Genomic DNA, 23,995 nt, shown 5'->3' on the forward strand with positions numbered 1-23,995 from the left:
AGTGTAGGAAAGTTAGGAAATCTGATCCCATAGAATCAGGGAATTAGAATTAGAATTATTCTGGGATATTTTCCGTTTTAGTTCTTTCCTTTTTTTCTCCTTTTTCTGTTACTAATTTTGCTCCTCAATTCTAGGAACCGAACCTTGTGTTCCTTTTCTATTTAAACTAATGTAACTCGTACTATGATAATAACAAGAGAGAGAGACTTTTCTGCTCTCTGGTTTTTCCTTCTACCCTTTTTTTCCTACATGGTATCAGAATCCGTGGAAGACGGCTCTAACTGGTGCTGCCAGCAAGGACTCAGCGGTGCCAGGGGAAAGCACTGCGAGTTCGAATCTGAACTCCTCCATCTCATTCAATGGCACGGAGGGGTCCACTAATTCACTCCAACTGAATATCCACCGTCTAAATGGAAAAAACTACACGGAATGGTCGCAAACTGTTCGGTTGATCTTGGATGGCAAAGGGAAACTTGGATATCTGACAGGAGAAGTGGCAAAACCTGCAGATGGAGATTCGGCTTTCAAGACCTGGAAATCAAAGAATTCTTTGATTATTGCGTGGTTGGTGAATTCAATGGAACCCGCAATTGGAAAACCCTTCATATTCCTACCGACGGCCAAAGATGTTTGGGAAGCAATCAGGGACACGTATTCTGATTTAGAGAATTCTTCGCAGATTTTTGGTTTAAAATCCAAACTTGGGCACGCAAAACAGGGTGACCGAGATGTAACCTCATACTACAACGAGTTGATGACCTTGTGGTAGGAGTTAGACCTCTGTTATGATGATGTCTGAGAGTGCACAAATTATAGCGTCCGCTTCATGAAACGACAAGAAAATGATCGTGTCTTTATGTTCTTGGCAGGGCTAAACAAGGAGTTAGATGAGGTGCGTGGCCGAATTTTAGGAAAGATGCCTCTGCCAACAATTCGTGAGGCCTTCTCAGATGTTCGGAGAGAAGCACGGCAGAATGTGATGCTTAACAACAAATCCAGTCCTATTAACAATAACTAAGAAGTAGAAAGTTCTGCCCTCGTAACTCGAGGTTTCCAAGAGGAAGTGAAGAAGGATGGTAAACACTCTAAACGGCCGTGGTGCGACCACTGCAAACGCTCATAGCACACACGGGAAACCTGTTGGAAACTTCATGGCAAGCCTCAAAACTGGAAGAAGAAGTTTGGTAGAGATGGACGCGCACTTCAGGCTAGTGTCTCGGATCAGGAGCAGCAGTCTCCTTCAAGCTCATTTCCTTTCACCAGGGAGCAAATAGACCAACTGTACAAGCTTCTCGAGCCTCAGAAAATTCCTTCTTGTTCTTTGGCTCAAAAAGGTAATTACCTAAAAGCAGCCCTCATTAGTATCAACCCCGATCGCACCTGGATCATCGATTCAGGTGCAACTGATCATATGACGGGGTTGTCAAACCTTTTTTCTTCATATAGTCCTTGTGCAGGTAATCAGAAAATTAAAATTGCAAATGGTTCTCTTTCAGCCATTGCAGGAAAAGGTTCTATTGTAGTGTCTCCATCACTCACTCTCCACGATGTTCTTCACGTTCCTAAACTTTCTTGTAACCTTTTTTCTATTAGTAAGCTAGCTCGTGATCAAAACTGTCAAACTAATTTTTTCCCAACTCACTGTGTTCCAGGATTTGACCTCGGGGAGGATGATTGGCAGTGCTAAGTAGAGCGGAGGACTCTACTTCCTTGATGATGGATCTGAATCGAGGCAACAATCTCAACAAATAAGTTCCTGCTTTGAATCTATTTCCGTTTCTAATAATAATATAATGTTATGGCATTTAAGATTAGGCCACCCAAGTTTCAAATATTTAAAACATTTGTTTCCTAAGTTGTTTGGCAATAAAGATCCATCTTTGTTTCATTGTGAAATATGTGAATTTGCAAAACATCACCGTACATCTTTTTTTCACAACCATATAAACCATCAAAACCGTTCACTATTATTCACAGTGATGTTTGGGGTCCTAATAAGATAAGTACACCCTCTAAAAAGAGATGGTTCATCACATTTACGGATGATCATACTCGACTTTGCTGGGTGTATTTATTAAAAGAAAAATCATAGGACGAACAAGTTTTTAAAAATTTTTACAATATGGTGCAGACTCAATTTCATACTAATATACAAGTTTTCAGAAGTGATAATAGGAAGGAGTATTTTAACTTTATCTTGGGAAATTTTTTCCTTGAAAAAGGAATAATTCATCATAGTTCTTGCATAGATACACCCCAACAAAATGGTGTTGCTGTAAGGAAAAGTAAACATCTGTTAGAGGTGGCTCGTGCATTACTTTTTTCAACTAAAGTTCCTAAGTATCTGTGGGGAGAGGCGGTTCTAACTGCTGCATATTTAATAAACAAAATGCCCTCCAAAGTTTTACAATTTCAAACTCCTTTCCAAGTGTTTAAAACCTGTTTTCCAACTGCCAGACTTTCGGCTGATCTACCTCTAAAAATATTTGGTTGTACAACGTTTGTTCATGAACATAGGAAAATTGGAAAACTTGAACCCAGAGCTATAAAATGTGTCTTCATTGGTTACTCCCCAACTCAGAAAGGTTATAAATGTTTTGACCCGGTAACAAAAAAAATTTGTCACCATGGACGTAACGTTTTTTGAAAAACAACCATTTTTTAGGGAGATTCATCTTCAGGGGGAGAATTTCAAGAAAGATTCATTTGTTAACTCTGGTGAGGTTTTTTTCTCAGATGATGTGTTTCTTAAACAACATTCTAAGCCGAGTACCTCTGCACCTACAATAAATGGCCAAGATCCGTTGTTTGAAATTCCTCCCATTGTGAGTGATGTTTCACTTGAGTCTAGGCGTACATTTGAAAATCAATCTAAAAATCAGAATTCTGAAAAACATTTTGTGGAAACCAAAGACAAGGAACAGCCTACTGAAATGCCACAATATGATAATTCTGCTAAAGCAACGGGTAATAGATTCAAGGAAGGTGACCGAACTTAGAAAGGGATTGCTTACTTGAAGAATTATAAAAAAAGGAAAGACGAATTGACTCAACAGCACAGCCATGATTCCGAACCAAAGGCAAATAAAAAATATGAGTCAGTTGCAGGTAATTCTCCTTCTCTTCCTAACAGTCAGTCTGAGTCTTCCGATTTTGAAATTCCTATAGCTCTACGTAAAGGGATTAGATCCTGTACTAGTCATCCGCTGTCTAAATTTGTGTCATACTCGAAACTGTCTCCATCTCTGGTTGCTTTTACCTCTCAATTGTCCAGTGTAGAAATCTCTAACAATGTACAGGAGGCCCTAAGAGTTCCAAAGTGGAAGGAAGCAGTGCTTGAAGAGATGAGAGCTCTTGAGAAGAACAATACTTGGAGTATTGAGGCGTTGCCAAAGGGAAAGACTACCGTGGGCTGTAAATGGGTTTTCACGATGAAGTACAACTCTGATGGTTCAGTGGAAAGATACAAGGCTAGATTGGTGGTAAAGGGATTCACCCAGACATATGGCATTGATTACTCTAAGACTTTTGCTCCTGTTGCAAAATTGAACACGGTAAGAGTACTTTTATCTATTGCTGCTAATCTAGATTGGCCCTTACAACAACTAGATGTGAAGAATGCCTTTCTCAATGGTGATTTGGAGGAGGAGGTGTACATGGATAGTCCACCCGGCTTTGGAGATAAATTTGGCTCAAGAGTGTGCAAGCTAAAAAAGTCCTTGTATGGGCTCAAACAGTCTCCAAGGGCTTGGTTTGAGAAGTTCACACAATCTGTCAGAAAACAAGGATATTCTTAAGGACAAGCTGACCATACCTTGTTTTTCAAGTTCTCTTTTGAAGGAAAGGTTGCTGTGCTAATAGTGCATGTTGATGATATTATTCTCACAGGTGATGATGTGATTGAAATGGAGAGACTAAAGAAGAGCCTTGCATTAGAGTTTGAAATCAAGGATTTGGGAGCGCTAAGATATTTCCTTGGTATGGAAGTTGCTCGTTCAAGGAAAGGAATTGTTGTCTCTCAACGAAAATATATTCTTGATCTGTTGAAGGAAATCGGGATGAGTGGTTGCAGACCGGCTGAGACTCCCATGGATCCCAATGTAAAGCTTTGGGAAGAGGGACGTGTTCGTGTTGATATTGGTAGATACCAGAGATTAGTTGGGAAACTAATTTATTTATCCCATACTCGACCGGATATTGCCTTCTCAGTCAGTGTTGTTAGTCAATTCATGCACGCACCTTATGAAGAACACCTCGAGGCGGTCTACCGAATTTTGAGATATTTGAAATATACTCCTGGAAAAGGTCTGCTTTTCAAGAAGACTAATCAAAGGAGTGTTGAGGTATTTACCGACGCAGATTGGGCAGGTTCAGTGACTGACAGAAGATCTACCTCAAGGTAATGTACCTTTGTGTGGGGAAACTTGGTTACTTGGCGAAGCAAGAAGCAAAGTGTTGTTGCCAGAAGTAGTGCAGAGGCTGAGTTTAGAGCAATGGCTCAAGGAATCTGTGAGGTGTTATGGATATACAGAATCCTAGAAGAACTCAAGAAGAGTGTGGAACTTCCCCTGAAGCTGTACTGCGACAATAAGGCTACAATAAGTATCGCTCACAATCCCGTCCAGCATGATCGGACGAAGCACATAGAGATTGATCAACACTTCATTAAGGAGAAACTTGAAGCAGGGACTATTTGCTTGCCGTTTGTACCTTCTAGTCAGCAAACAGCCGACATCTTGACGAAGGGGCTTGCAAGACATAACTTTGAACATCTGATAAGCAAGTTGGGCATGATCGACATCTATGCACCAACTTGAGGGGGAGTGTAGGAAAGTTAGGAAATCTGATCCCATAGAATTAGGAAATTAGAATTTGAATTATTTTGGGATATTTTCCGTTTTAGTTATTTCCTTTTTTTTCTCCTTTTTCTGTTACTAATTTTGCTCCTCAATTCTAGGAACCGAACCTTGTGTTCCTTTTCTATTTAAACTAATGTAACTCGTATTATGATAATAACAAGAGAGAGAGAGACTTTTCTGCTCTCTGGTTTTTCCTTCTACCCCTTTTTTCCTACACCTATCTTGATGAATGGATCCATAGGAGTATCGGAGGGTTTGCATCCAAGGATTCTTGTTTCCTTTAACAAGTCAAGGGTGTACTTTCGTTGTGAGACTGAAATACCCTTGCTTGACCTTGCTACCTTCATTCCAAGAAAATATCTCAAAGCTCCTAGATCTTTAATCTCAAATTCTCTGCTTAGAACTGTTTTAAGTCAGGATATTTCCTCTTCATCATTCCTTGTAACAATTATATCATCAACGTAGACTATGTGAATTGTGATCTTACCACCAGGAAGTCTCTTAATGAAAAGAGTGTGATCAGACTGTCCTTGTGAATATTCCTCTTTTAATGACCTTAGTAAACCTCTCGAACCACGCTCTTGGGGATTGCTTAAGCCCATAGAGTGATTTCTGAAGTTTGCATACTAGATTGTTGCTACTGGAGTGTTTTAGACCTGGAGGAATTTCCATGTAGACGTCTTCTTCAAGATCACTATTGAGGAATGCATTTTTGACGTCTAGTTGATGCAAGCCCCAATCAAGGTTGGTTGCCAAGGATAGTAAGACACGGATTGTGTTCAACTTCGCGACTGGTGCAAAAGTTTCCTGATAGTCAATCCCATAGGTCTGTGTAAATCCTTTTGCCACCAGCCTTGCTTTGTACCGGTCTATACTTCCATCTACCCTGTATTTGACATTAAAGACCCACTTACAACCCACAGGACGATTTCCCTGCGGTAATTTAGTAATCTCCCATGTGCCATTCTTCTGTAGTGCTTGGATTTCTTCATTTACTACCTTTCTCCACTCAGGATGCTGTAAGGCCTCTTGTATGCACTTCGGAATAGCAACATTCTCCAGATTTGTGATGAGAGCTCGAAGATTGGGAAACAGCTTCTCATAGGAAAAATTTTAAGATGAGATGCTGAGTACAAGATCTTACCCCCTTTCTGTGGGCAACAGGCCTATTGAGATCATCCATAGAATATGTGTTATCTATAATGGAGGAAGAATCTATGTTACCTTGGATGACTTCGGTGGGATTTGGTCTCGGGACATGGATGTCAGTCCACTAGTTTAGGGTTCTTTTGACGCCTAGAGTAAACTTGAAGTTCCTTGCCCCTGGACTCCTTGTCTCCTTGAATTTGACTCGCCTCTGATGGTGGTCCACTCGGCTCCAACGGTGGTTCACTAGAAATATTGGGTTCAGGTACCTTAAAGGAAGTGTCAAGCAAGGACATGTCCCAAAACTGATATTCTTCCTGTTGGTTGACTGAATTCTCCCCCTAAATATGAGTTTTGGTGTAAAAGGGCACATTTTCAAGAAAAGTCATATCCATAGTGTTATAGGTTTTTCGAGTGGTAGGACAATAGCACTTTTGATAAGGGGAATAACCTATAAAAAGACACTTGACTGACTTTGGATCATGTTTACGTCACTGATGAGAGGAGATATGGACATATGCAGAACATCCAAAACTTTGGGAGGCATATTGGTTATAATTCGATTTTGAGGAAATTTTTTGTAAAGAACCTGCATGGGGTATCAAATTTCAAGACTCTAGAAGGCATTCTATTTATTAGGTATGTGGCAGTTAAAATTGCCTCCCCCCAGAATTGCTTTGGAACATGAGTGGCAAACCTAATAGATCAGGCTACCTCCAGTGGGTGTCTATTTTTCCTCTCTACTATCCCATTATGTTGAGGGGTATCTATACAAGAGCTTTGGTGAATGATTCCATTTTCTAGAAGGTAATTTCCAAGTATGAAATTAAAGTACTCCCTGACATTGTTGGTTCTAAACACCTGAATCTTAGCCTGAAATTGTGTTTGAACCATGGAATTAAAGGATTTGAAAATAGATCCCGCCTCTGATTTTTCCTTCATAAGAAATACCTATGTAACTTGAGTATGGTCATCAACAAAAGTAACAAACCATCTAGCACCAGAAATATTTTGAACACGAGAGGGCCCCAAATGTCACTATGAATAATAGAAAATGGTTTTGATGGTTTGTAATTTTGGGGGGGATAAGAATTACGACAATGCTTAGAAAGTTGACAAACCTCACATTGGAAAAGCTTGGGATTTTTATTAAATAGTGATGGAAACATCCTTGATAAGTACATAAAATTTGGGTGTCCTAGGCGCGATAATGCAATAACATGATTGTACTTTCTTTATTTGAATCTAAAGACAAGTTTAACCTAGGATCTGGAATAGAGGAGGAAACATGATGTGCTTGAGGGTCTTGTTTTTCTGCAGCCCTAAACCAGTAGAGTCCTTTGCTTTCCTTAGCATTGCTAATCATCTTCCCAAAAGCCAAATCCTGAAACGAACAATAAGTGGAAGAGAAATTAGCCACACAGTTTGCTGATAGACAGTAAATTACATGAGATTGGGAACCAAAAGAACTTGGTTAAGAATTAGTCTCGGAGATTATCACTTTCCCAACACCAATCACTGTGGAAAGGGAACCATCTGCAATTCTGACTTTGTAATTCTCGTGGCAAGGACTGCAATCATGGAGTAATGATACATCACCTGTCATGTGGTCGGAAGCTCTAGAATTGATGATCCAACCTGATGAATCCTCGGCTTTTGTATGTAAGGCAGTTAGGAAGTTACCTCTTTGAGCAACGGATCCAATTGAGATAACCGGGGTAGGAGAAGATCCTTGACTGAACATCTTTTGCAGCCACTCTACTTGTTCTTTGCTGAAGAGAGCAAAATCATTTGTGCTTCTTTCTTTTCCTTCAGAGTCAGCCACCAAACCTCGTCCCTCCTTTTCTTTGTTTGATTTCCAGTCTACGGGCTTCCCGTGTATTTTCCAACACGTTTCTTTGGTGTGACCTGGGCGGCGGCAATGATCACACCATTGTCTTCCTTCTTTTCTGCCTTGCATCATAGGTGGAAGTGGATCCTCGGGAGACAAGGGCTAATCCTTCTTGCATATTTGTAGATCCTTGGGAGACAATGGTTGATCCATCCGGGAAGTTAGAGGATAGCCGAGTACCCATCATCAACTTCTTCCTGCTTTCTTCTCTTCTCACTTCTGAGAAAGCTTCTCGAATTGTTGGAAGCGGCTTGGTACCAAATGTTAGAGGATAGCCGAGTACCTATCATCAACTTCTTGCTACTTTCTTCTCTTCTCACCTCTGAGAAAGCTTCTTGAATTGTTGGAAGCGGCTTGGTACCAAGGATTCTCCCCCTTACTTCATCTAAGGATTTGTGTAATACCAGTAGGAACTTGAAGACCCTTTCTTTTTCGATGATCTTGTACCGGCTTGCATCTCAAAGGCACTCCCAATCTAAAGTCTCAAACACATCCAATTGCTCCTAAAAATGACCAAGAGTGTTATAGTATTGAGTCACAATCATCTCACCTTCACTCAGATCATGCAGAGCTCCCTTGATGTCAAACAGATCAGCAATAGTATCGTTGTCAGAGTAAGTTTCTTTTGCTGCCATCCATATCTCATGTGCAGTGTCATAGAACAGAAAATTTTGACCGATTTCTACGTCCATTGCATTGATTAACCAAGACATAAAAAGATTGTTCTTGGTATTCCACACCTTGAATTTTTTATCATCCTTCTTTGGTGGTTCTGTGGTGTTGAAGAGGTATTCATCCTTACCTCTTCCTGTGATGAACATCAAAACTGCCTTCGCCCATTGATGGTAATTGTGGCCGGTTAACTTGTGCCTTGTGATGAGGAATGACGAACCTTCTGCACCACCATTGCTCACGAATTCTTGGCTAGATACTGTTCCAGTGATGCTGCTGCTTGTTTCTGAGGCCATAGAGGAAAGACTGCTGCCTAAGAAACTTTATGGAACAACAATCTAGAACGAAGGAGGATGCTTGGTTTGCACCCAGAACCTAAAAAAAAAAAGGAGAAAATATGGTTTTGAGTTTCACCAGAAAAGAAGATTAAGATGTGTTCTGGTTTGAATCAGAACTACGAAGAGGAAAGAAACTGGTCCAAGCAACCTTGCTCTGATACCAAGAAGAAAATCATAGAGAAATTTCTTCTATTTTATTCATTCTGCCGAAATATACAATTATAGGAAGAGAAGATTACCAACAGCCTGGTAATTCCTTGATTCAATCTGTCAAATCCTACATAAAAGGAAACTAACAGTTATCTACAGCTATTTACAGCCTAGCAAATCTCCTATTTACAGCCTATTATCTTCAGAATTCCACAGTTACATCCATAAAACTATAGGATTTCTTTGTTAGTAGAGAATAACATTTATAACCCTTTTGATGGGGAGAGTACCCAAGAAAAATACATTTGACTGATTTCGGATCAAGTTTGCTGCGGTTCTGTGGATGAACATGTATAAATGCAGAACAACCAAAGACTCTCGGAGGAATAGTAGATATGAGGCGAGTGCTGGGATAAAACTCAAGGACTTGACAATGTGTTTGAAATTTTAGAACACGAAAAGGCGTTCTATTAATCTAATATGTAGCAGTAAGGACAACTTCTCCCCATAAAGTTTTAGGGACATGAGTGGAGAATAGAAGCTTATGTGAGATTTTTCCAGAGGATAATTCCACTCTTTTTGTTGCTTGGGAGCAGGTGTGTAGGCCAAAGGACTTGGGGATTTGAGTATTGGCAATATATCAAAAAAAGAAATGAGGCTCTGTTGGCATAATATCTATGGAGATTTACGCTAGAGACAAAATCACTTCGGCATAGGTCATTACAGGGAAATATGGGCTGGCTCAAAATAAATGGGACTCCGGGGCCGCGTCTAGAGTCACGTTTAGATGCCCTTGGAAGTCAATCCAATATGTTGCAGATGGTGTTTTCCAGCATGTTAAATGGAAGGTAGACTCGGGAGAGATTTTCAAATTCTAGGAAGACTCTTGGTGTGAAGATAGACCTTTGTGTTCAAGTTTTCCTGCTTTATATAGACTTTCTTCCATCCATGATCAACAAAATCACAAGTTTTGCTCTAGGTGATTTTTAGTTCATGGGATTTTTAGTTCTCTAGGAATTTGTCGAACAGAGAGATGAGAGGCCTCGAGCTAATTGATGTTTCGGAGAGAGTTAATGTTAATGGTGTGCTGCAAGATAGAAGTGAGTGGGCAATTGATCTAGTGGTTTGTTCATTGTTGGATCTCTCTTTTCCGATCTGATTGTTGATTCATCAGTTCAGCGGTTCCCCTTTTTTAAGAACATTTGGAAAACTCGGGCCCCTATTAAAGTTCAAGTCTTTTGTTGGCTTCTTGCTCTTAATAATCTAAACACTCATGACTCTATGCAGCACAAAAGTCCTTTCATTCCAATTTCTCCACGCTAGTGTATTTTATGCAAGAACAACGGGTAGACAACAAATCACTTATTCCTCCACTGCCCTTTCTCTCAACAAATTGGTCTTTATTGCTGAAGGAGTTTGGGTTCTTATGGGTCACCCTAGGAGTCCCCCCACCCACCCCCCAACACCCCAACAGAGCCTTAGTCACAGAGGCTCGATCTTGTGGACGGCCACTACACTAGCTATTTGTTGGGAAATTTTGTTAGAAAGGAATAGGAGAATGTTTGAGGATCGTGGGGAAGATTCTTTGGTGTTATGAGACAAAATTAAGTACTTGGTTTCATTATGGATTTATAGGTACAAAGAGTTCGGTCGGCCGACAGTTTATGACATTGTTAGGAATTGGGCTCCTTTCTTAGTCTTTTTATTCCCTCAGTTTTCTCAGTTTCAGTTTTGCTTCTTTTTATTTCCCTTTATTTTTGGAGTTGGTTTTGGTGAGGAAAATTCTTCCTCCCTTTTCCTTTCTCCTTTTTTCTAATATATAAAAGTTTCTGTTTAAAAAAAAAAAAAAGTTTCCCCCTCACAAGTATTAAGTGCAATGGAAAAATCGAAACAAAAAAAATGCAATGGAAAAGTGTTCTATTCTTTATTCCACTCTTTCGACAAGTATCAGGACAAGAATGTGATAAACCTTCGCTGACAGCCAAAGAAACAAGATAGTACCCACATCAGCCCTCCTCGTACCTTGTCATCTTTTGAGCAGAGGACAAGTCATACCCAAGAATTGACAATGTAATGTCTTGTTATAGAGGAAGAAGAAATACATTTCTGACATCATGATGTAGAACAAGTTAAAGACTTAGAGGGAGAAGAGAGAGAGATAGGTAGAGAAAGATTTGGAATTTAAGAGAAGAGAGTATGCGAGAGCTTTTAGGGAGAGAACAAGAATGTAAGGAAAAGAAAAGTGTATATTTCACAACCAAACTGACTTTGTTATTCCATGTTACAAGATGACCTATTCATGAAAAGGCAATTTAGCACAAGTGGCTTAAGTTATAACTAATTTACAAGTTGGTCATACTAAATCCTAGCTAATGACAACGAAGAATGATTTGGCACAAGTGGCTAAGTTGGTTTCTAATAAAGTAAGCAAGCAAATGACAACTAAGCATACGTTGGTCTACTTGAAGATCCGCCCTCACCGGCTTAAGTCCTTAGCTCAGCGACCTAATGAGAAGCTCGCTCCCTGGTTTTATGGGCCCTTCCAAGTTCTCGCGCGGGTTGGATCGGTTGCCTATCGACTCCAGTTGCCCGAGTCTTCTTCTCTCCATCCCGTGTTCCATGTCTCCCAGTTGCGCCGCGCGGTGGGCGCCATGTCCATGATCTCCGAGTTCCCTCCCACCCTGTCGGAGGAGTACGAGTTGTTGATCGAACCAAAGAGAGTGTTGGGGCTGCGCACTACTTCAACAGCAAGAGCCAAACCGCTGGAGGTGCTGCTTCAATGGAAGAACATGTCCCCAGCAGAAGCTACGTGCTGTTGATCGAACCAGAGAGAGTGTTGGGGCTGCGCACTACTTCGACAGCAAGAGCCAAACCACTGGAGGTGCTGCTTCAATGGAAGAACATGTCCCCAGCAGAAGCTACGTGGGAGCCTTATGAGCTGATTCAAGGCCAGTTTCCCGAGTTTCACCTTGAGGACAAGGTGACTCATTGGGAGGGGAGTACTGTTAAGCCCCCGATACGGTTCACTTATGCTAGGCGTGCCAAGCACGTGAGGGGGGAAAATCAGTTGGCATCTTAAGGCCAATTTGGGGAATTTGTGGGAATCTGGGGATCGATGTTAGTTAGTGGAAATTAGTTGTGTGGGAATAAAAAGGGAGGGGGGAGGTCATCGTAGAGGGGAGGAAATCAATTAGAGAGTGGAACACTACCCCAGGGAGAGAATTGAGCCTCTCGAATGCTCAATACCTATCTCCTTCATGTTGAAGTTGTAATTCCATTAATCCATTATCAGTTTATCTTTCTACCTTTCGTTCCCTTGGCATCTATCAGAACCTTTCCATCAATTTGAGCAATCTCAACAAGGCTGAATTTGAGCAATCTCAACGAGGACTTTCAGCAGCACTGTCGAAATCCGGAAAAGTGTTAAGTAGGTGAAAGTTCCCATAACTTTGGTGCCCTCACACAACAAACAAATACTAGGAATACTGGAACTGGTTTGTTGCCTACCCCAACAAATCCTCCTCATGGCCAAACTCGAGATAATTTTGCCTATTATGCTAGCAATGCTCCTACACTTCATCCAACCCAAAATATAAGACATATAGCTAACCAAGGTAGACATCATAATCCACAACGTCAACAACTATACAACCTAGAGATTGTCGAAATGACCTACAAGAAGTGTCAAGAAAGATTAAATTAGATACCCTGAGTTTGATGTGACAGAATGTCTCAAAAAGTCTATTGAATTGTCAAAAGTATTACAGATTACACATCTATATATTTATAACTGTAGAGACTAAACTAGGAAAGAATAAAAAAACGGAAACTTCCTAATCTTAAGATACAAATCAAGGAAAGAATAAAAAAACAAAAACTTCCTAATCTTAAGATACAAATCAGAATTAATTTCCTAGAATCAAGAAATATAATAACTTCCTATATCATATCACACGAATTTCCAAAAATAGAAAATGTGTTTTTCTAACACTCCCCCTCAAGCTGATGAATGGATGTTATCCATTCCCAGCTTGTCAACTAAACTCTGGAAAACCGTACTGGTTAGTCCCTTTGTAAGAATGTCTGCAAGTTGATTCTGCGAGGAAACAAACGGTGTGCAAATCAAGCCACTATCGAGTTTTTCCTTTATGAAGTGCCTGTCTACTTCTATATGCTTCATGCGATCAGGCTGCATTGGATTGTGTGCAATATTGATAGCGGACTTATTGTCAAAATACAATCTCATCGGCCCTTCCCATTTAATCTCTCCAAGATTATCTTCAACCATAAAAGTTCACAAATTCCAAGTGCCATGGACCTGAATTCTACCTCTGCACTTGACCTTGTAACTACATTTTGTTTTCTGATCCTCCAAGTAACAAGATTTCCAACCAAGAAAGTACAATAACCTGACATTGATCTTCTATCATCAACTGACCCTGCATAATCGGCATCAGTATAAGCTTCAAGACTTAATCTGGCTCCTCGTTTAAACAAAAATCCCCCTTCCAGGTGAACCTTTCAAGTACTGTAGAATTCTATTCATTACTCTGAGATGAGTTTCTTTGGGATTATGCATAAATTGACTCACTATACTAACAGCATACGCTATGTCCAGTCTAGTATGTGATAAATAGATGAGTTTCCTAACAGGTCTCTGGTAACTCCCTCTGTCAACTGCAGCATCTTCTGGAGCATCACTCAGCTTATGGTTGAACTCTATGGGCGTGTCCACCAGTTTACACCCCAGTTTACCTACTTCTTTTAGGAGATCGATCACGTATTTCTGTTGAGATATGAATATTCCCTGCCGAGAGTGAGCTGCCTAGGAAGTATTTCAGTTTGCCAAGGTCCGTAATCTCAAATTCTTTCACCAAGCGTCTCTTCAATTCTTCAATCCCTTTCACATCCTCTAGTCACTATTATGTCATCCACATACACTAACAAAGCTGTGACTCCCCCTGAAGCTGAATCTCTTACAAACAAGGTGTGATCACCTTGACTTTGTATGAATCCAAAACTCAGCATAACTTTGGTAAACAACCAAACCCTTAGAGATTGTTTTAGTCCATACAACGCCTTTTTCAATCTGCATACTAGTTCTTCTTTTGTATAACTGAATCCTGGTGGAATATCCATATAAATCTCCTCTTCAAGGTCGCCATGTAAACAGGCATTTTTAACATCAAATTGTTGTAATCCCCATCCAAAGTTGGCTGCCAATGACAATAATACTCTCATTGTATTCATCTTTGCAACTGGGGCAAATGTCTCAAGATAATCTATGCCATAGGTTTGAGTTATAACCTTTGACAACCAATCTTGCCTTATACCTCTCTATTGATCCATCAGACTTATATTCACCATAAACACCCATCAACACCCAACCAGTTTTTTTCCTCTCGGCAATCTCACCAAATCCCATGTCTTGTTTTTTTCTAGTGCCTCCATCTCCACCTTCATGGCATCCCTCCAATTCTTATCTCCTAGTGCCTCGGATAGTGTCTTAGGAATGGAGATACTGTTAAGGCTAGTAAGAAAGGTCCTATGATTATGGGATAGCTTTTTGTAGGTCATGAAAAGGTACAAGGGATGTTGGGTACAAGTCGTACTTCCTTTCCTAAGAGCTATAGGGATGTCATAGTCCTTTTCTTCTTGGGTATCTGGAACATTAGAACTAGGAGAAATGGTTGGAGTGTATACCTCAACAGTAACCTAGCTTGGATCAGGTGATTGTACCTGCTTTGGTTGAGAGAGTGGCCCTTTCTTCCTTAAATAAACCTTAGCAAACGGCTCAAGATGAGTATGGTCTATTCTTTGTGTCACAGGTGTCGAAGAGGAATCATTTTCTGCCAGAATAAGAAAGGCAAACTGAACTTGAACAGGAATAGGGACAGACTCATAATGTGAATTATTTTCTGTTGGAACAGATGTTGGTTGAGACAAAGGTAACTCAAGAAGAAAAGAGTCTTTATCCTTATCTTCCATGAATGACATCTCCCCCTGAAGATAAGGATTATGGAAGTATTGATCATCTTCAACAAAAGTGACATCTGCAGACACATGAAATTTTCGTGTGGGAGGATGATAACACTTATAGCCCTTTTGAGTGGACGAATAACCAACAAAGACACATTTGAGAGCCCTCGGATCTAGGTTTCCCCTATGTTGAGAATGGACATGAACAAATGCAACACATATGAAGATTTAGGGAACAAGAATGTTGGTAACATTGAAATTGGGATAGAATTTTGCAATGACTTGTGCAGGACTTTGTAAACCAAGTACCTTCGTGGGAAGTCTGTTTATGATGATGTGAGCTGCAGTTAACACAACTTCTCCCCAATAATTTTTTGAAACTTGTTTTTGGAAAAGGAAGGCTCAGGTGACTTGTAAAAGGTGACCATTTTTCCGTTCAGCCACACCATTTTGTTGAGATCTACTAATACAGGGTGACTCATGAATAATACCGTGTTGTTGAAAGAAAGGAGAGGGTTTGATTAAAATAGTCTCTAGCATTATCAGATCGAGAACGTTTAATCCCCTCCCCAAATTGTGTTTTGACCATATTGAAAAAATTAGGGAACATAAAACTCACGTCAGATTTATTTTTTAAAAGAAAAATCCACGTCATACGAGTGCGATCCTCAATAAACGAAACAAACCAACGAGCCCCAGAAATATTAGGTACAATAGAAGGCCCCAAATATCACTATGAATAAGAGTGAATGGATAAGAAGTTCTTTTATTGCTTATTGGAAAAACAAAACGTTTGTGTTTTGCGAGTTCACACACATTACAATGAAAACTCTCAACAGCAATTTTATTGAACAATGAAGGAAACAATACTTTAAGAACACTAAATGATGGATGACCAAGACAAAGGTGATTAAGCCATATCTTGTCTTTATTGGATTGAACTGACTCGGTAAGGAATGACAGAGGGAAACCATCTTCAACTTTGCGTTGTTCACTCAGTTCTTCAAGGAGTAAAGGCCATCTCTTTCGCTAACACGTCCAATCATCTTCCTCATACTCTGTTCTTGGTATACACAGTGAGAGGGATAGAAAATCACATTGCAATTAGCATCTTTGGTCAATTTTTGGATAGACACAAGGTTGGCGAACAATTTGGAGACATGAAGGACATTTTTTAGTCTAAGGGAATCACTAATGAAAATATCCCATTGACCAGCAACAATAGTGACTGAACCATCAGCTATGGTGATTTTCTTGTTACTAGGGCATGGTGTATATGAGATAAATTTTGTGAAGGCTAAGGTCATATGGCCTGTGGCTCCCGAATCGATGATCCGTGTATTATGGGATCCTATCCAAAGCATTAAGAGCATGAGAAGAAGGTGATATAGCTGAGAAGGCAAAGTTACAAGTACCTACCGAAGATGACTGCTTCTCCAGAGACCCCAAAAACTTCTTCAACCTCACAATCTCACCTCTGTTGAATTCTAGTGGTGTCTTCGAGTTGTTCTCCTCGATTGATCGTACTTCCACCATATGGGCTTGATTCTGTCCTCTTCCTTGTCCGCTCCTTCCTGCTCCGTTCTTATTTGGAGTTTGTGGCCTGCCATGAAGCTTCCAGCTTTTCCCTAGTGTGACGTGATTCCATAAATTGTCTCTATTAACGTGCTTTGATTGAATGTTTGGCTTACCTGCCTGTTTGCTTTCTTCGGTGAATGACTGTTCCATTACTGGGTTCCTTTCACTTCTTTTTGACACTAATGTTGAACCTTCAACAGACATGTTCTCCACCATTACTCCTCTCCTCCCTTCTTCAGCACGAACTATAAAGATTGTCTCATTAAGAGACTGCAGATCCTCCTTGCCAAGGATTTGAACCCTTACTGCATCAAACTTAATATTAAGTCCAGCCAAAATATCATAAATTATGTCCTTTTCAACAAACCTCTTAAGCATGGCTGCGTCTTCACTACACTCATTTGGATGCATTGATAATGATCCATCTCTTGCCAAAGACTTTGCAAGAGATTGGCATAATCTATAACCGTCTGATTTGCTTGTTTGGTGGCAGCAATCTTAGTCTTGATCTCATATATTTGTTCAGCATCGCGAACCTTTGAATATGTTTGTTTGACAACCTCCCAAATCTCCTTAGCAGTATTGAGAAACATACATATATCGCTAATTTCTAGGGACATATAATTCCAAAGCTAGGACATCACCATCGAGTCTTCCTCATCCCACGCATCATATCTTGGATCTCCTTTCTTAGGGCCAATACCTAGGGCCAATACCGAGCAAATGGCTCAATTTCCCTCTGCCCTTCAAATGTGTCCGTACCAGTTGAGACCACTTCAAATAATTCCTTCCATTGAGTCTATATGCTGCCTAAATATTGGGTGATTCCCCAAAAGCAGGGTGACTGTTTTCAATGGAAAGAATCTCGGTTACTTGAGATTCCGAAGTTTGGCTGCTTTCGGTGTTTTAAGGCATGATCCACAAGGGATAAAGACAAAAAGTCTATTGCTCTGATACCACAACAGAACGTCTCAAAAAGTCTATTGAATTGTCAAAGGTATTACAGATTACACATCTATATATTTACAACTATAGACACTAAACTAGGAAAGAATAAAAAACCGAAACTTCTAAACTAGGAAAGAATAAAAAACCGAAACTTCCAAATCTTAGGATACAAATCAGAATTAATTTCCTAGAATCAGGAAATACTATAACTTCCCATATCATATCACATGAATTTCCTAAAATAGAAAATGTGTTTTTCTAACAGATAGGTTAGATGCTATTGTATTCCTTGATTGCTTGGATAACATGGATGATTATTTTGAGTGGTATAACATGAATGATTCCCAACATATCCGTATGGCGAGCATGAAATTGATAAGGCAAGCAAAATGTTTCTGGAGATCATTTTTTAGCAACAATGAAAGACTGGACCAATCACCCATTACTATATAGGTTGAAATGAGAGAAAAATTGAAGGAAATATATATTCCAATCTATTACGATGATCAGCTGTTAGACCAATTCTTAAACCTAAGGCAAAACAACTCCACTGTTAGTGAGCATATGAACCATTTTGAGGAGTTAATGTTACGATGTGATGTCAACGGAGATCCTAGGCTCCTTTCAAGATTGTCAATGGTTTATGAATGGATATCAAACAATAGGTTACAATTCATTCACGTTTTACCTTAGAAGAAACCTATCAAAAAGCTTTAGAAGTTGAAAAATACCTCCGTTCCTTCATCCCGAAGCGTGCCTCCTATCAATTTGATTCTCGCCAGGGTCTTCCTAGTACCTTTCCTCGGTTTAGTTCTAGTTCTCAACCAATCCAACCGAAGCCAACATTTAGTCCAAATCCTAATGCACCTCTCACTAGTTTTGAAAAGAGTAAAGCAATTGCTCCCTCTAGTTCTCAACCTTTTGCCACTTAATTGAGTGCCAACATTGTCATGCCAAAGGTCATATGGCCTCCCGTTGTCCACAATGTGCCCTTGTTATTGATCACGAGGCTAATGTCCTATCGGAAGAAGAAATTGAGCTCTTTGCTATAGCTCCAATGGAACCAGATTACGAAGAGGACCCTCTAGTGATGTATGAAGATGATTCCTCCCTTGATGAGGAACATCTATCTGCCATGAGATGCATCTTGTCTACTCCTACTAATTGTGATGCATGGAAACGTATCGGTATCTTCCACACCTTCATACCTCTAAAGGATAAAACCTGTAAATTAGTCATTTATGGAGGTAGTTACATGAACGTTGTTTCCAAGTTTTTTTGCTGATCAAACATTGTTTCCAAGTTAGCTATTGCTAGATTTGATCTTAACACTGAACCAGATCCTCGTCCATTTAAGGTAGCTTGGGTAGATAAACCTTTTTGCCTGTTACAAAGTGATGTCTAGTATCCTTAAGATAAAGACCATCATATGAAAATCTCTACTGTTAAGTGAAGTTGCCCATGTCTTGTTAGGTCATCCTTGGTTGTACGATCACGCTGTGAAACATTGCGGTCATGACAATACCTATAAATTCACACATGACAACAAGACAACCCTCTCGTAACCTGCAAAGAGGATCACAAAAGCTCATCCAATAACTAAGACTCTACCTAAGAATTTACCAGTACATCGAGTTCAAGTCCTAACCCATAAACACTTTGAGTGATAAGGTGTTGAATTTGGGTTCGTATATGCCTTAGTTCCAATAGAAATTTTACCACGTCCTCTGAGTCTACCCTAGATCTTCCACCTGATGCTCCTCAATTGATAGATGAGTTTAGGGATACCATGCCTAATGAACTTCTTGATGAGTTACCTCCCATAAGAGACATTCAACATGTTATAGACTTAGTTCCTAGTTCACAACCGCATAATCTTCCCCATTATAGTATGAATCCTATAAAGAGGGCCGAGTTGAATAGGCAAATAGAGGGACTCTTAGAGAGAGGTTTTGTTCGCCATAGCCTTAGCCCATGTGTAGTTCATGTTTTATTAACCCCTAAAAAAGATGGATCTTGAAGAATGTGCGTCAATAGTTAAGCCATTAACAAAATTACAATCAAGTACAGGTTTCATCTTCCTACACTAGAGGATATGTTAGATGAGTTAGCTAGTGCTCAATGGTTTTCTAAGATAGATCTTCGTAGTGGATACCATCAAATTAGGATTAGACCATGTGATGAGTAGAAAACAGCTTTTAAGACTCAAGATAGTCTCTATGAGTGGTTAGTTATGCCTTATTGGGATGTCTAATGCACCCAGCACCTTTATGAGAGTTATGACGCATGTTCTACGTCCTTTCATCAATAGGTTTCTTGTTGTAAGCTTTGATGGGATTCTCTTATAGCAAGTCTCGAGACGAGCACTTAGATCACCTCTATCAGGTTTTACCAATTCTTAGAACTGAAAAGTTATTTGCAAACATTAAGAAGTGTTCGTTCATAAAAAATCAAGTGTTATTCCTACGATACAGCACGTCTGCTCACGGTATTTCTGTCGATCCTGAAAAAGTCAAAGCTACAAAAGAATGGCCTGAACCTAAAACATTGACCAAAACCCGAAGTTTTCATGATCTAGTTCCTTCAATAGGAGATTCATTAAGGGATTTAGTTACCGAGTGTAGGAAACAATGAGATTTCAAGGACACCCGCTGCCCATAGAGCCTTTAAAAAATTACTGAAACTCTTGTACTAAGACACCTGACCTTTCTAAGGTTTTTGAGGTAGCATGTGATACTTCTAGAGTAGGTATAGGAGGTTTTCTAAGCTAAGATTGTCATCTTATGATAGGACTAAGCCTCTAATATAGCAGGTGTTTGTTAGAAAGGGAAATTGGGAATAGGTGGAATAGGTGGAATAGGAGGGAATAGGAGGGAATAAGTGGAATTGTTAGTTGTTAGACAGTTATTGAGCTTGTAGTGTGAACATGAGAGTAGTCGGTTAAAGGGGGAAAAGTGAGGGAATAAAAAGGGGGAGTAGGGAAGAGAGAGGTCAGGAATAATCTGAGTAGATTTGGGGAAAGTCTTGGCTCATTAGCTAAGCAGGGGAGGTCAAGCAGTCTCTCGAAGCACTGCTTTGTGTGGACGAATTGAATTTGATTAGGATCTATTTATGGTAGTTCCTTAAGTCCAAGAAATATTCTTGGTTTATTCGTATTGTATTAGGAAGGGATTATTCTGCTTTATTCTTTCCTTTTCTATTATGTTTTTCATAGCCTATTTAATGGCTGGTTGTATTTGATTCAAATGATAAGGGAATAAGAATTCTATGCAGTGTTTTTCTTGTTCTCTGTTTTCTACCCGTGTGTGTTCATATGGTATCAGAGCCACCGGTTGAAGAAAACAATGTATAGGACGGCTTTAACTGGAGCAAGCGGAGGCACTGTTTCTGAGGTTGCCACGAGCAGCCCTAAAACAACCTCCACAATTGCTCCCATTGCTATTCCCGAGATCAATCATTCCTCCCTACAAATTACAACACAGAAACTGAATGGGAAAAATTTTTGCAAGTGGTCCCGTTCAGTCCAAATGGTGATTCGTGGAAAGGGAAGGCTCGGATACTTGGATGGCTCAATTCCAGCACCAGATCCGAAGGATCCCTCTTATGCGAATTGGGAGGTGCAGATTTCTATGGTAATGGCATGGTTAATCCATTCTATGGAAGACTATTGCTTACACATACATTCTTTTTCCCACGGCAAAAGGGATTTGGAATGCAGTCACGATGGCATACTCCGACTTGGAGAATACATCACAAATGTTTGAGTTGAGGAATAAGATTCAGAATCTAACACAAGGGGAGAAGGATGTGACAGAGTACTATCATGAGGCAACAAGACTATGGTAGGAATTGGACTTGTTTGCTTCAACCGGTTGGAAAGATCCTGAAGACTCGGTGTTGTATAAAAAGTTGGTGGAACGTGATTGTGTTTATGACTTCCTAGCCAGATTGAACAAGGACTTGGATGAAGTTCGTGGTTGTCTCCTCGAGATGAGACCGCTTCCTCAAATTGAGGAAGTCATTGCTGAAATCCGTAGGGAAGAGTCAAGGAGGAGAGTCATGCTAGGACCCAATACACCAAATGTGGAAAACTCTGCCCTTGTCGTCTGTGGACTAGAAAGTCCGGGAGAAGGAAAACCAAACAAAAAATGGTGTGATCATTGTAAAAAAACCCGATCACACCAAGGAAAACTGCTAGAAATTACATGGGAAAGCAGCCAATTAGACTTCTAATCGAACTCGTGGACGTGAAGGAAAAGGGTTTCAGGCATCAACCGAGAAACAAGAGGAGACTGAACCAGCCTTAGGAACCACGGCCTTTACCAAGGAGCAAATGGAACAATTGAGACAGATGATCACTCAATCCTCTTCGATGTTCCTTATGTCTCAGAAAGGTAAAGCTTTAACCGTCTTTTGTGGATTGGCCGAGAAAGGAGAACCATGGATTATTGATTCTAGAGCAACGGATCATATGACTGGGTGTGCAAAATTATACACATCATATGTTCCTAGTCCGGGAAATCACAAGATGCAGATTGCAGATGGTACCTCTTCAGCTGTGGCTGGTACTAGGGCTATGAAACTCAAAGGAAATGTTATCCTAAAAGAAGTTCTTCACGTGCCTAATTTAAATTTCAATCTTTTGTCAATAAGTTAACAAAAGATCTAGATTGTGAAGTGACCTTTTCTCCATCTGCTTGTATTTTTCAAGACCGATCATCGGGGAAGAGGATTGGCAATGCTGAGGAACGAAATGGTCTATACTACTTTGAGGATTATTCAAGTGTCCATGGGCAAGCTCAAATGGTTGCAAGCACATCCCAGTTTTCCTTATATGAAGTTCTTATTTCCATCCTTGTTTGAAAATAATGATAAATTTCAATATGAAATTTGCCAATTAGCAAAACATACTCGTGTCTCTTTTCCTCCAGTATCATATCATGCATATAAACCTTTCGTTCTTATTCATAGTGATATTTGGGGACCTCGCATCTCTAGCATTACCAACAAAAAATGGTTTATTACCTTTATTGATGATCATACACGTGTTTGTTGGGATCTCCTCAAAGAAAAATCTGCGACTGAGGGTATTTTCAAACAATTCCATTCCATGGTTAAAACCCAATTTGATGGGAAAATTAATTTTTTAAGAATAGATAATGGGACTGAGTTTTTTAATAACACTGGGAGAATTTGTCACCACTAATGGAATAATTCATCAAAGTTCTTGTGTTAGTACACCTCAGCAAAATGGGGTGTCTGAAAGGAAAAATCGTCACATTTTAGAAGTGGCCGGTTCCTTGTTGTTTGCAGCCAACTTACCAAAAGTTTTTTGGGGAGATGCAATTTTGACTGCTACCTATCTAATTAATAGGGTACCCTCTCAAGTCTTAAAATTTCAAACCCCATTGGATTGTCTATACAAGTCATACCCACAATCGCGGTTTCCATCTTCATTAGATCTAAAAGTGTTTGGTTGTGTGGCTTCTGTACACAATCTAGATCCTCGTCGTGGGAAGTTGGCTCCTAGGGCTCACAAATGCATTTTTTTGGGATACTCTACGACTCAAAAAGGGTATAGATGCTATTCAGTAGAAAAGAGGAAATATTTTGTGTCTAGGGATGTGACATTCTTTGAAAATCAACCATTCTTTACCAAAAATTCCCTTCAGGGGGAGAGAGTGTGGGAAGAAAATTTTTGGGAAAAATCAAAACCTACTTCAACCTCAACCTCAAATGATTCAAATGTGTGGGAATTCTTTTGGGATTTTGCCCCTTCTTTAGAAACTCAAAGTCCTATCCCTTCCAATTCGCAAGAAATTGTTCAAAACCCAGAAAATCAAGAGGAAAATTCAGCCAACGTTTCTAAAATAAACCCACAAGATATTCCTGACATTAATCTTGAAGCCTTCTCCGAATCAACTTCTCCTATTCTTACTCAATCTGTCCCTTCTGATCAGATCCCAGATCAACCTCATGATGACCAAAAAACTCCGATATCTATAGTGCCGGAACATAATAAAAACAAAGAGAGTGGCTTGCAATTTTTTGATCGAACTTATGTACGCAAGAAGATCAAACAAACTGTAGAAAACCAGGAAGTTCCTTGCCACCAAGAATCGGAACCGATGACAAGTCTTGAAGGGGAGACTAGTGACTTAGGAGTCCCAATTGCATTAAGGAAAGGAGTAAGGACTTGTACGAGACATCCAATGGCACATTATGTTGGATATGATCATCTGACAGACTCCATGAAAGCTTTTGTAGCCAGTTTGGTGAGTGTGGAAATCCCAAGAGATATCCAAGAGGCTATGAACACTTGGAAGCAGTGTTAGTCGAGTTAGCCAATACATGCATGCACCCACCGAAGAACACTTGGAAGCAGTGTTTCGTATCTTGAGATATTTGAAAGGAACACCTGGACGAGGTTTGTT

The 23,995-nt window shown here is 39.9% G+C and overlaps 1 protein-coding gene across 2 annotated transcripts in view; it reads right to left on the bottom strand.

Moving 5' to 3' along the window:
* The window catches only part of LOC21385714, a 22,747-nt gene extending 15,454 nt beyond the window's left edge, over window positions 1-7,293 (bottom strand). For both annotated transcript variants that reach the window (XM_024174176.1, XM_024174177.1), the window contains exon 1: window positions 7,268-7,293. The gene's annotated coding sequence lies outside the window, so the exon portion shown is untranslated. The remainder of the gene's footprint in view (window positions 1-7,267) is intronic.
* Between the last annotated feature and the right edge of the window lie 16,702 nt (window positions 7,294-23,995).

This window comes from Morus notabilis, unplaced genomic scaffold, assembly GCF_000414095.1.
Source record: "Morus notabilis unplaced genomic scaffold, ASM41409v2 Scaffold960, whole genome shotgun sequence".
In the NCBI taxonomy this organism is placed as follows: domain Eukaryota; kingdom Viridiplantae; phylum Streptophyta; class Magnoliopsida; order Rosales; family Moraceae; genus Morus; species Morus notabilis.